Source organism: Solanum tuberosum, unplaced genomic scaffold (genome assembly GCF_000226075.1).
Source record: "Solanum tuberosum cultivar DM 1-3 516 R44 unplaced genomic scaffold, SolTub_3.0 scf00153, whole genome shotgun sequence".
NCBI lineage: Eukaryota > Viridiplantae > Streptophyta > Magnoliopsida > Solanales > Solanaceae > Solanum > Solanum tuberosum.
In genome coordinates this window covers 458875-470971 of record NW_006239082.1, presented here as the reverse complement: position 1 = coordinate 470971, position 12097 = coordinate 458875, and positions in this window count along the sequence as shown.

Here is a 12097-nt window from a genome sequence, read left to right as displayed (position 1 = left end):
TGTAAAGGGAATGACAAAATTATTGGGAATTTCAATTTTGTTGCAGTTGTTAGTTTTTTCTTGTCCAGTTCCAATTCTCATTAAATATGCAGAAAATGCTGGATCTTTTTTTGCACGCATGTTTTCAGATAAGCACAATTTTTCAAGTTGATTCCAAATTTGAGAGTATAATAAACTTTGACTAATAAAGTCTTCCTTTTTTCCGTTACGAACAACAGGAAGTGTTTGTCTAAAGTCTCCCCCAAATACTACAACTTTTCCACCAAAAATTGTTTTTGTATTCATAAGATCTTGTAAAAGTGTATCAAGAGCTTCAATGGTGTTTTTTTTGCCATTGAGACTTCATCCCAAACAATCAACTTTGAATCTTGAATTAGAGTCGCTAATGAACTTTGTTTACTAATGTCGCAAGTGAAATTTTCATCGATGTCAATAGGAATTTTGAAACGTGAATGAGCTGTTCGTCCTCCTGGAAGTATTGAAGCTGCGACACCAGAACTTGCAGTTGCTAAAGCTATGCATCCTTTTGTTCTGATAGCAGCCAATAAAGCTCGATAAAGGAAAGTTTTTCCTGTTCCACCAGGACCATCAATGAAAAAAGCTCCTGATTTATTGGAATATACTCTTTCAAGAATTATGTCATATGCCCTTTTTTGTTGAAGATTTAATTTGCTTTGTAGATGTATATCTTTTTCAGAGACTATTATATTTCTTTCAAAATATATTTCTTTGACCTCATTAGTTTTTTTAGAAAAGCTAACATTTCCAAATATATCTTTGAATTCATTTATGTTATGTCCCATTGAAAGTAGAACTTCATTGATATGATTTAAAACTAACTGGTGGATATTTTTTTTTGGTAATAGTTGAAATGATTTTAAATCTTCTGACATAGAATCTTCATATTTTTTCCAAAGATCTTGTGGGTTACCAGGATTACAATAAACTAATAATGTTGCAAATAATCTCCTTAAACTATAAGGCATTTGATAGCTTACAGCTTCAGACATACACTCAATTAAGTTGTTATCACAATGTAATAAGCCTTTTTCTTCTGCAGCTTCTCGAAATGTACTGTAGCATTTTCCGTCGATTGTACGTAGAGCTTCGTACGATTGTGGTCCTCTTATGTTCATTAGAAGCAACCTAAGATAATATCTTTCTCCTTCGGTTGGATGACACGTGACAATACGTCCAATAGTAAGGCGTTGTTTTCGACGTGACCACATTTTGTATGATGATGACCATACAAAGTGTTGGGGAAACTCTTTATACAGTAAATTCAAATTTATAGCATCGTTATTCATTTTGTTCATAAGAAAAAATTCTGTTAACATGGTTTTTTTATCATTGGATTGTTTATTATTTGATCGATAGTTTGGTTATTTTTGAAAGAACAAATTGTTGTCCATCAAGATGCAATTGCAATTGGCAAACACTTGGAGTCATTTCACTTATTGAAAAAGCAAATAAACGCCACGCAGCTTCTGGAGGAGAAACCCATCTAGCAGATTGGTATTCTTTGATTTCATCTATTTCTACATTAGTATCATTATTATGTACAAAGAATGCAATTTTGTCATGTCCTTTGCAAATATATTTGTAAATGTATTTGATAACCTTAATGTCAGAACATATTTCAACATTAATATGACAACCGAATTTCTTTAGTAAAAATGGATTGTATGGGACAGTCCAAGAATTATCAATGTTGTGTCCTCTAACTTTGATTGGAGTGATCATTTTTCGTCTTTTGTAAAGAGGATACGAATTCTTTCCTTTGGTTGTTTGTTCGGTAAGTTGTTTTGGATATTTGAACTTACATTTTCCTTCTTTTTGCATGCAAGAATTTGAAGGATTTAAAATACCCACAAGGACCATGGATCATGTGCTTGGTCACAAGTTTGTATAGATCATGATCAATATGAGGATCAGGTAATTCAGCGCATACAATTTTATCATATGATTGTGGTGTTAGCAATTTATATCCATCCATAAGTATAATGAGAAAATGGGCATGTGGAAGACCTCGTTTTTGAAACTCAACTGTATACATAAAAGCTGCAATCTTTCCAAATATCTTGTTTTTTTGAATATCTGTTTTAAGTTCTTCTACTTTTGCTCTGAATACTCTACTAACTAAATCAGGTCTGTTTTGAACTTCTTCCATTGGCTGTAAATGTTGTTGGATTTCAGGCCAACAAGGATTACAAGTCATTGTCAAAAATATGTCTGGTTTTCCAAAATGTTGTACCAAAGCAATGGCATCCATATATCTCTGATGCATATCTCTTGGGCCTCCTATGAAACTACCAGGAAGGAATTTTTGTCTGCCAATATTGGAAGCATCTCTTTCTCCTTGCCTCAATAAATCAATAATTCCTTGAAAGGCTTCAACTCTAAATAGATCCTGATTAAATGAAACAAAATCTAATCTTTGTGTTTCAAGTTTGATATATTGGTCAACTATGTATTGTTGAAATACCCTTCAGAATGTAAAGTTTCATTTGGTTCTTCATCTCTTATTTGAATGTTATAACAATAATATTCACGACAAGAAACAGTTTCTCTTTTTTGTAATCCTTTTGATAAAATTGTAGATTCAATGTGAAGGAGTGTATCAATAGAAGTCATGTTTTTTATACTTGGTAGTTGGTCAGATTCAGAAGAAATTTGCGTTTTGGAATAACTATATGTGTTGTTGAATTTTTTAATACCACAATGCCAGCCATTTTGACCATAAGGAAACAATAGTGGATATTGTAATGGGTCATAACATCCATAATAGTAATTGACCAATTGGGTTTTGTTACTATGAGTGTAAATTCGAATATGTGGTGTAGGAATCTTATCATTTAATTGATCTTCAATCCAAATTGCTCCAACTTCAGATGCAGTTGGTAAGTTATATGTTCTTTGGTCTAAATTGGAACTTGAGTTTAGAGCAATGTAAAATTCAGATAAATTTGGAACAACTGTTAACGATCTAAGAAAAGTAGAATAAGGATTAAGTTTGAGCATATCCATGAGTTTTGTAACAATCAGCTCATTAAGATTATCTGCTAATGTCATTCGATTTGTTAGCTCATTTTCATTATCATAGAAATATAATTGTAAATTTTTTGGTTTTCCTGTTGAGGGTATCAAATCATCAATGAAGTGATACATTTGTCCTTGGACCTTAAATATTAATGTATAGATGCCACAATTTCTCTTTGCTAATTCTCTATCATAACGTACTCCAAGTGAAGTGAAGGCAAACATATTATTGTACGCTCTACTATAAGTGCGAAAATGTTGAGATTCTTTGGAGTCACCCAAGAACAAATTTCGCAACTCAGTAGGCATCCTATGAGAAGTTAGTCTAATTGATAATGGTGATTCATATTGAAATCTTTTTGCGAGACAAAATTTGCAATTTGGATCTTGCTTTAAAACCAAGTAGTCTTTTGGCAGTAAATTATCATTTTGTAGATTGACTTCTAACTTATTCCTACCTGTGCAAGGTAAGAAGCAACTATTTGTTATATATAAAGTGAAAAGAAGACATTGTTTGTAATGATTTTGGTAGAAAGAAGCAAACCTTTATTTGCAGTATGTGTTGAAGGTAATTTGGTTGCAACATGACATGTAGTTGATGTTGATCCTAGTATGAGGAATACAAATATTTAGAGATAGGTAGGTAATTCTGAAAAATGAACGTAGGGAAAATAGTTGAAGTAATATTTCTGAACTGACCTAGTTCGAAGCTAGATAAGCAACTGACCGTATGTTTTGCTATAGGTGAAGCAGCTACAAGGTTTGTAGTTAGTTGAAGTGTGTAACTATAGCTTTACATATTTGCAAGAGAGATTTAACAGAAGGAAGAAAAGAATATGCCTAGCTAATATTGCTGAGGAGAGAATGAAGAAATGGTACTTGTAAGAGTAGCAGTACTATTTGATTGATGAAGGAGTTTTTGTCTTTTTGATTCAGCCCTTTTTTCTCTTAGCTGGGATAGAAGTAATTCTTTTCTCTCTGGTGACATTTGTGCATATCTAGTACATCGGGACAAATTTCTAGCAGAAGTTTGTTCTTGGGCTGGCACATTATCTCTTTTTTCTGCTATTCCTGATTCAAGTAATTTATGATTTGTTTAAATAATTTATAACGTAATGCAGTGGGGAAAAAATACAAACGGTAGTAAAATAAAAAAGGCCTTTGGTAGCATGAGGGCAGTATGGACTAATGAGAAACATTATATAAGTATTACAAGATTTTGATGGAAGTATGCATAGAAAACTTGTGCAATTGATTTAATGAGTAGTTGGTCCTACAATCATTACATCATATGTTGTCTTTAAAAATATAAGATTGTACTTTAGAACAAATGAAAAAGAAGTTATCTAATAGAAGATGTTTTGACAATTTGAAGCTATCCATATAAACAACTTTATGTTGCTGCGGAAGATGAAGCTATTGTTATTATTGTGTTGGACAGTTTTGATCATTGAAAGAATGGAAAGGAAAAGCATAACGTTGTTAGGTTGTCTCTCACCATCAGTAAAGGAAGTTAATTATTGGAAATATTATGCGAAAGAAAAAAGATTATATATTCGAAAATTATATGTAGAATAAAGAATATTGTCATGATGATTCACTATTAGTAGTAAAATAGACTGAAGATAGCATATGGGAAATAAAGTAGACATATTGTATGCATTTGCAAATGAGTTATGGCCATTTGAAAGCACCCAACTTTGATGCATACGTGTAAACTGAGTGTGGTTTGGAAATGCAGATAATCTTTGGCTGTTGCTACTGTCAAAGTTGCATCTATTGCAGCAAATGGAAGTATTTACAGATAGCTACGTAATTATGAAATTTTAATATAGGTAAAATAGGTGGGGTAATATCTGTGAACTGACCGAGTTTGAAGGTAGATAAGCAACTAACTATATGTTCTGTTGTAGTTGAAGTAGATGGTCCATTTGTAGGTTTGGAAGTTGCAACTACAAAAGGAGAAAAAAAAATCTATTAAGAGTATGTGATTTCAAGCGTGTAACTATAGCTATAGATATTTAGAAGGTAGTTTTGATAGAAGGAAGATAAGAATATGCGTAGCTAACCTTGTTGAGGAGCTAATGAAGAAGTGGTAATTGTAAGAGCAGTAGTACAATTTGATTGGTGAAGGTCTTTTTGTCTTTTTAATTCAGCCCTTTTTGCTCTTAGCTGGGATAAAAATAATTGTTTTCTCTCCGGTGACATTTCTGCATATCTAGTACGTCGACGCCAATTTTTGTCAGAAGTTGGTTGTTGGGTAGGCACATTATCTCTATTTTGTTCCATTCCTGTTTGAAGTAATTGATGATATGTTAAAAAAAATTATACTGTAATGCAATGTAGGAAAAATACATAGAATGGACCAAAAAAACCCAAGTGTCAGCATGAGCTTAATATGGAGTAACGACAAACATCATATAAGCATTTTAATATTTTGATGGAAGTATGCATACAAAACCTCTGTTGTTCATTTAATGAGTACTTGTTCCTAGAATGAATACATGATATATTGTGTTTGGAGACATACCAGTGTAATTTAGACTGAAGGAAAGAAAAGTTATTTAATAGAAGAGGTTTTGACAGTTTCAATTGCGTTTGGTAGTTGAAGAGGCATATGAAGAACTTTATGTTGCTGCGAAGGATGAATGTATTGGTATTATTGTGGTGGATAGTTTTGATATTTGAAAGAATGGGAAGGGAAAACATAACTTCGGTAGGTTCTCTCACAGGATCATTAAAGCAACATAATTATTGCAAATATTTAAGCATGTTTACATTTGGCAAAATTGAACTAAATAGTTTATCAGATGAGTTAAGTTTAAGGAAAAGTAATATTGTATACTTTAGGGAATTGCAGAAAGCATATTTGCTATGTAATTATACATACATAGCACAATGATGGCAATACAAAATATAAGCTAAAGGAATTTTTTCCCCAAGTAAAAACACTATGTACCAAAAAATTCAGTGTAGAATTAACAATATTGTGGCTATGATTTACTATTACCAGTAAAATAGACTGAAGAGAGCATATAGCAAAGAAGTCAAACATATTGGATGCATTTGCAAATCAGTGGTGACCATTTGAAAGCAGCTAACTTTTATTCATATGTGTAAAGTGATTGGGGGAACAAATATGGATAATGTTTAGGTGTTGATACTGTAAAAGTTGCATTTTATTTCCATTTGGACGAAATAAAATCTAAATAAGAGGAGTTGCTAAAAGATTGGACGGGCTTGGCAGGTTGAAAGGTTGTTATAATATGACTTTGAGGTACATGAATATAAAGAGGTTTCATGAGTCGTGGTTTCATGAGGGAGTAGAAGCAAGTATTAAGATTATGAGTTTGGGGCAATAATTTTGACCAACAATTCCAGTAAATGTACAGTGAACATGTGCCTGTAAATGAAAGCCATGGGTAGAGCAATTTATAGACTGAAAATGTTGAAGCATTGTTCGTCATAGGTAGTTAAAAGTAACAGAAAATAGGAGAGGGGAAAAAATATAGAGCTGATAGTACTGGCGAAGGCATTTCCTGTGCATTGTTAGGATGGAAATTTTTAACCAAACCTATATTAATTGTAGGAAGAAAGCGAAGATGATATTTTTAAGAGAAAATGGTCCAATAAAGCTTAAGTAAGGCCTTTTTGGGAATCTTAAATGTAGGGCATAAGAATGCAGTAAAGGTAACCTAAATAATAGGCACCTAACCAAACTGTTATTAGTAAATGTTGCGCAATTTGGTTTGTAGAGCCTTCACCTATTATCTTTGGTTTGTTGTCAATAAGATTGACTGCTAAAATATTGAGACATTACTGAGTGGACAGATATTGTTGACGGAACCCTTGTGTAGTTGAATTGTGTATGTTTCTATCAGACATCTAGTGAAACGAACATATGAACACAAGAGTAAATGATTTAAACAGAAACAGAGGTGGGATCAAATGGCATACATGTGAAAGAAATTTTTTCAGGAAAAGAAAAGAATAGAGAAGAGAGTGGGGTTGCGTTGTAAGAACATACCTTTTCATTTGCTGAGTGATATGGGACAGGATATTTAGGGTCTAAAAAAAGGGGGAAAAAAGGTGTTAGCAGTTTTCATGTATATGATAAAACATGTTAAACGCGTATAATGTAAATACCATACATTTGAGATACAGGAATGTAGCATTTGGGAAAATGAGAATGTCAATGAAAAGAATTGACGCAGAATATTGTAAGGTGCTTTGTAAGAAGCAATTGGAAGGGAAGAAGCCAAGTACGTCAACATAAGAATGTAATTATGTTTAAATGACATGAAGTCTATATTACATTTGTCCTATGTGAGTGTTAGTAAATGAGTTTTCTGTCTCCGCAGTGAATCTTTAGCATATACAATATTTTGACTGTAAATAATGTTTTCAAACTAATAAAAGAAGTTATGAGGATTTTCAGACATGAACGGTTGACACATAAAATAGACAAACTATGTAACAAGTATGATTAAAGTCAGCAAAACACTTTCGGTAACAGAGAGAATGGATGTTTAAGTTTTTCAGGAAATGTAGGCCAAAGGACCAAAAAATTGAAGTAACTGTGCCAATTTCTGTGGCTTCTTTGACATGGTATTGTGTTGGATAGTAATGTGATATAAGAAGTTGAACGTATCATATTATTCAGAATTTTTAAAGGAGCATATGGCGTTTTTCAGCATTCATGTCATAACCATTTTAGACGCAAGGTAGACCTTAAGTTGAGGTGTGAATTAGTCATGTGATAAAAGGAAGTTCAGATCTGAATTCAGTTCTGTTTTAGATGAAGCTGCAGTGATAAGTTTAGATATTTGAGTCATATTCTCTGTGTAGATAGTAATGTTTGTGGGTTAATTTGAGCGTATTTGTAAAGAGGAACGTGAAGAGAGCCGAAGAAGAAAGCTAGTAAGTTTAGGTAGTGCAATGTTGTAGCTATACTGAACGGAAATACATATATGGGAATACCGAAGCTTGAAAATGAGTTGAGGCAGAATTTATTATTCCATCTTATTGGAAGCAAAAGACATAATTATTCTGTAGCTACAGGAAGAGCAGAATTTTGATTGGAAACTTGTTGTGAAGCAGGTTGACGTGATAGTAGACTATCGATACAGGTAAAAGGAAGTGAAAATGTAGGGCTAGAGAAAGCTATACTGGTCTGCGTGGTCTGGCTGGTTCAAATGTGTTTTAGTTTTAGGGAAATGCATGATGGAGAGTTGAAAAAATATTGTAAGAAAGTGTATAAGACACTTATACCTTGGATGAGAAATGAATATAGCGGTACACAATATTGGGAGTATGCAATTTAGCGTGTATGTAGGCATAATGGTGTAATCTAGGTACTGCACCGCAACTACAGTAGAAGGCAAATAATATTGTAAGAAAGTCTGTAACGAACTTTGCAGTTTCCCTATTCATAATGGCTAACCTCTAGATTGAACAGTTTATAAGAATTCTGTAGCGAGACCAATGGATGTAAGGGATATGATAGTGGTAATGTTTTGGTAAGCCAATTGACCGAGCTCATTAAGGCAACAGAGTGATATTGACGATAAGGTAAACATAAAGATAAACATTGTGACAGCATAGGCAAATGTAACTTTTATCGTAGGTGTAAATCATGAGAGATGTTATACTAATGGCTATAAGGAATTGCTACATTCATTGATACAATGAGCTGTTCAAATGTCAGTTGGAAAACATTGTTACCTGAACTGCGGTTTTTTTCTGGGGGTTTTTGGGAGATGTGAACAATCAGAAACTGCAGATTTATTAATTTCCTGTAAACAAACCAAACAGCCAATAAAGTAAGAAGTGTCATAGTAGTTTGTGCACAATTTCAATAGGTTTATTAGATAAGAGCATAAAGAATTGCGTGGAATGAAACGGAGAAGGCAGGAATGACTGAAATATTGCGTGGAAAGCTGACATTACGTAGAGCGAGGACAAACGGAGGTCCTAAACTTGCTGTATTCATTTGCAGAGGAGGGCAAAAAAAGTGGATGCTGAAGTTAGAAGGAATTATCCAATTAAACTGTGTCTTCCTTTTAAGTGTGTGTGTTCATTTGGAGATGCATATATATAGACATGAGTATTTGAGTATTATAAGTGTTTAAGGTACCAATTTGTTTATGGAAGCAGTGGAAATGAAGTTACATCAGTAGAGTTGAAGTGATTCAGCTTTCAGGGGAAAGACTTTGTCTCATACTACTAAATGCGGGAGTCTGTTGTATAGGAATTTTAGCATTTGAAGGCTTCATTTTCTATTGATGTTACAATTGGGTTTTACGGTTTGGTAACTATCCTGTATTATCGGCTAATGGCAGAATCAAATTATCCTAGGTTGGTTAAGCGTACAACGGAAAATGCAGCGAAAATCAAAATTTGGGCGGCATTCTGTAAAATAATTCCATTCCCAAATGGAATGGAACAAAGAGGCATGAATATAAGCCATTATATTTTGGGTCCTACATGGTAGAATAAGCAAAATCCATAAAACGTAAAAGTGAAGAGATTGCTGCCAATGTTTGGTTAGAAGCTGCTCTGGTGTTCACAACTTATATAGAAGTGATACCAAAGATGAAGAGTTTGAGCAAACAGTTTATTTGGCTGTTCAATTCCTTGGTCTACCGCATTGTTAACCGCGAAGCAGGTCTAAGAAGCAGAAGTAAAACTACTGCAAACAACAAAGTAAGCGAAACTATTACCAAAGAAATCTCCCTAGCTGCACTGTTTATTTTTGGTGTTTAGATTTTTGGCTCTTACGTAAGCATAATCTGTAAAGGGATTATATATTGTTAGGATATTTGATTGTCAAAAAAGGAATGTGAAGGTAATGAGAGAAAGTAACAATAAGCTTAGAAGCAACTATTTGTCTAGAATTGTAGGCCTAGCAATTAATGTGTTTGAAGAGTGATTAGCAATTTGGAGTATCCTGGAAAGCAGAAAGCAGGGCAAACTTTAAAGGAAAATTAAAACAGGTGAGTGCGAGCTGATGCGCAAAGAGCGGGAAGTAAAACAGTAAGAGAACTACTAAATTAGCCTAAGAAATAAAGTAATATAAATTAGCCGTAGTACCATTAGGAGAGACTTTCCTATTGGATTGAGTACTACAGATGGCTGAGCTAACAATTCTGACTGTACTTGGAAATTTCTAGTTACAAGCGAAGTAAAAAATGAAAGAACAACTGGTGGCTGTAGGAAATTGTATAGATCATGGGAGAAGACATATAAGATACCTGTGATGACGGGGGGATGTGTGTGAATCTGGTGGATTGGGTAGCGTGTATAAACGGTTTGCGTCAGCAGTTCAAGCAATCCCTCTAAGGTGCTGATAATGAAGAGGCTGATGTAGAGCCTGGAGGGTGTTGTGTATGAGTGGTATTTTGATGTTTCATTTACAGGCATTCTCCTGTGAAATAGATTTAGTATTTAAGAATATTCAATAGCAGGGAAGTAAACAGGGAATAAGTTACAACTACATATGGAACAACTTAAACGAATCATTAATTATAGTACACGAAATATTTGTAGCAGGTAATCACTTTTAATAGGCATTCACAATTTCGACTATTGTAAAAACCGGAGAAATGGAAAAAGCTGAAACGATAATTAAAAGAGCTGAAGGAAAAGTGACGAGCAAACACCGGTAACTAAATCAATAAGAGAAGTACTAAAGTAGGAGTACAAATAAAGTGTGAAAAATTCAGCCTAGTAACCATTAGGACAAACTGTCCTACTGCAGTCAAGACGACAAATGGGTGAGATAAGAATTATGACTGTATTTGAAATGGTTTTGTTACAACTGAAGAAAAATGTGCGAGAATAGCTCCTGGGTGCATCAAATCGTATAGCTCATGGGGGAGGGGAAAAAGGTACCTGTGACCACGTCAGGGATGTCTGTCAATCTGGTGGAGTGGCTAACCTGTATATATGGTTTGGGCCAGCATTTGAACCAATCCATGTAATGTGGTGATAATGAAGAGGCTGGTGCAAACCCAGTAGGCTGTTGTGTACCACTGGTATTTGTGTGGTTCAGTTGCAGGCAATCTGCTGGCAAATAAAGTGAATATTTACGAATATTGAATGTAAGCAAATTCAATATGAAATAAGTTAGAACGACATATGGGACAAATGAAATGAGTGAGTAATTATATTAGAGGTAATCTTTTGTTGCCTTTTGATAATGAATTTGTTTGGACAAGTATTGAGGCAAAAGAAAGCAAACACATATAAAAGCTCTAAATACGGAACATATGGGGATACAACATATGTGACCAATGAGAATACGTGTAACCACGAAAATTGAGGTGGTATTCTTCCTATAATGTGAATGAACCAACAGAAATATTCCCTCCGAACAGTGTAACCTATTCATCAAATGAGTTGAAGCAGCTAACACGAGAAGAACAATGTAGACCAGGTAATACATTCCCATTGTCTTAAGCACAGTGAATATTAAGACACAGTAAGTACCAAAGATGTAAGAATTTCATCTTCTATAATAGAATGTTGCAACTAACAATGTATCTACTTGTCCGAAATATTTGTGAAACAGTATATTTTGACATGCAGCTGTGTCGACTTTATCGGTAAATATGCAGGCCAAATTTACGGAGACAAATGTACGTTAATTAAGAGAGACTTTAACAATTATCAGCAGTGTGAACTACATATTGACAAATGTAATGTAAATTTGTTATCAGGAAGCAGGGGCTGTGGCGGTTAGATGTTGAAGATAGTGCAATAGAGAAATACATGCAATTATTGAGCACAAGTTTGCAGGAGATACATAGAGTATTATATGGCGTAATATGGTACAGAGAAGACAAATTACGAATGGAAGAAAGAGCAAAACAGCAGACGAATTAGGAATGGGAGAAAGAGCAAATGATGGAGCAAACATGTAATTTTCACTTAAAGCATGAAGAAATACCTCCGCAGGTCGTCGGAAAGAAACGGAAACTTGAGGAAAGCTTCAGCGAGAGATTTTAACTGTATAGACAAACAGAAAACAGTAAGCAACAGATGGATTGGCCATTGA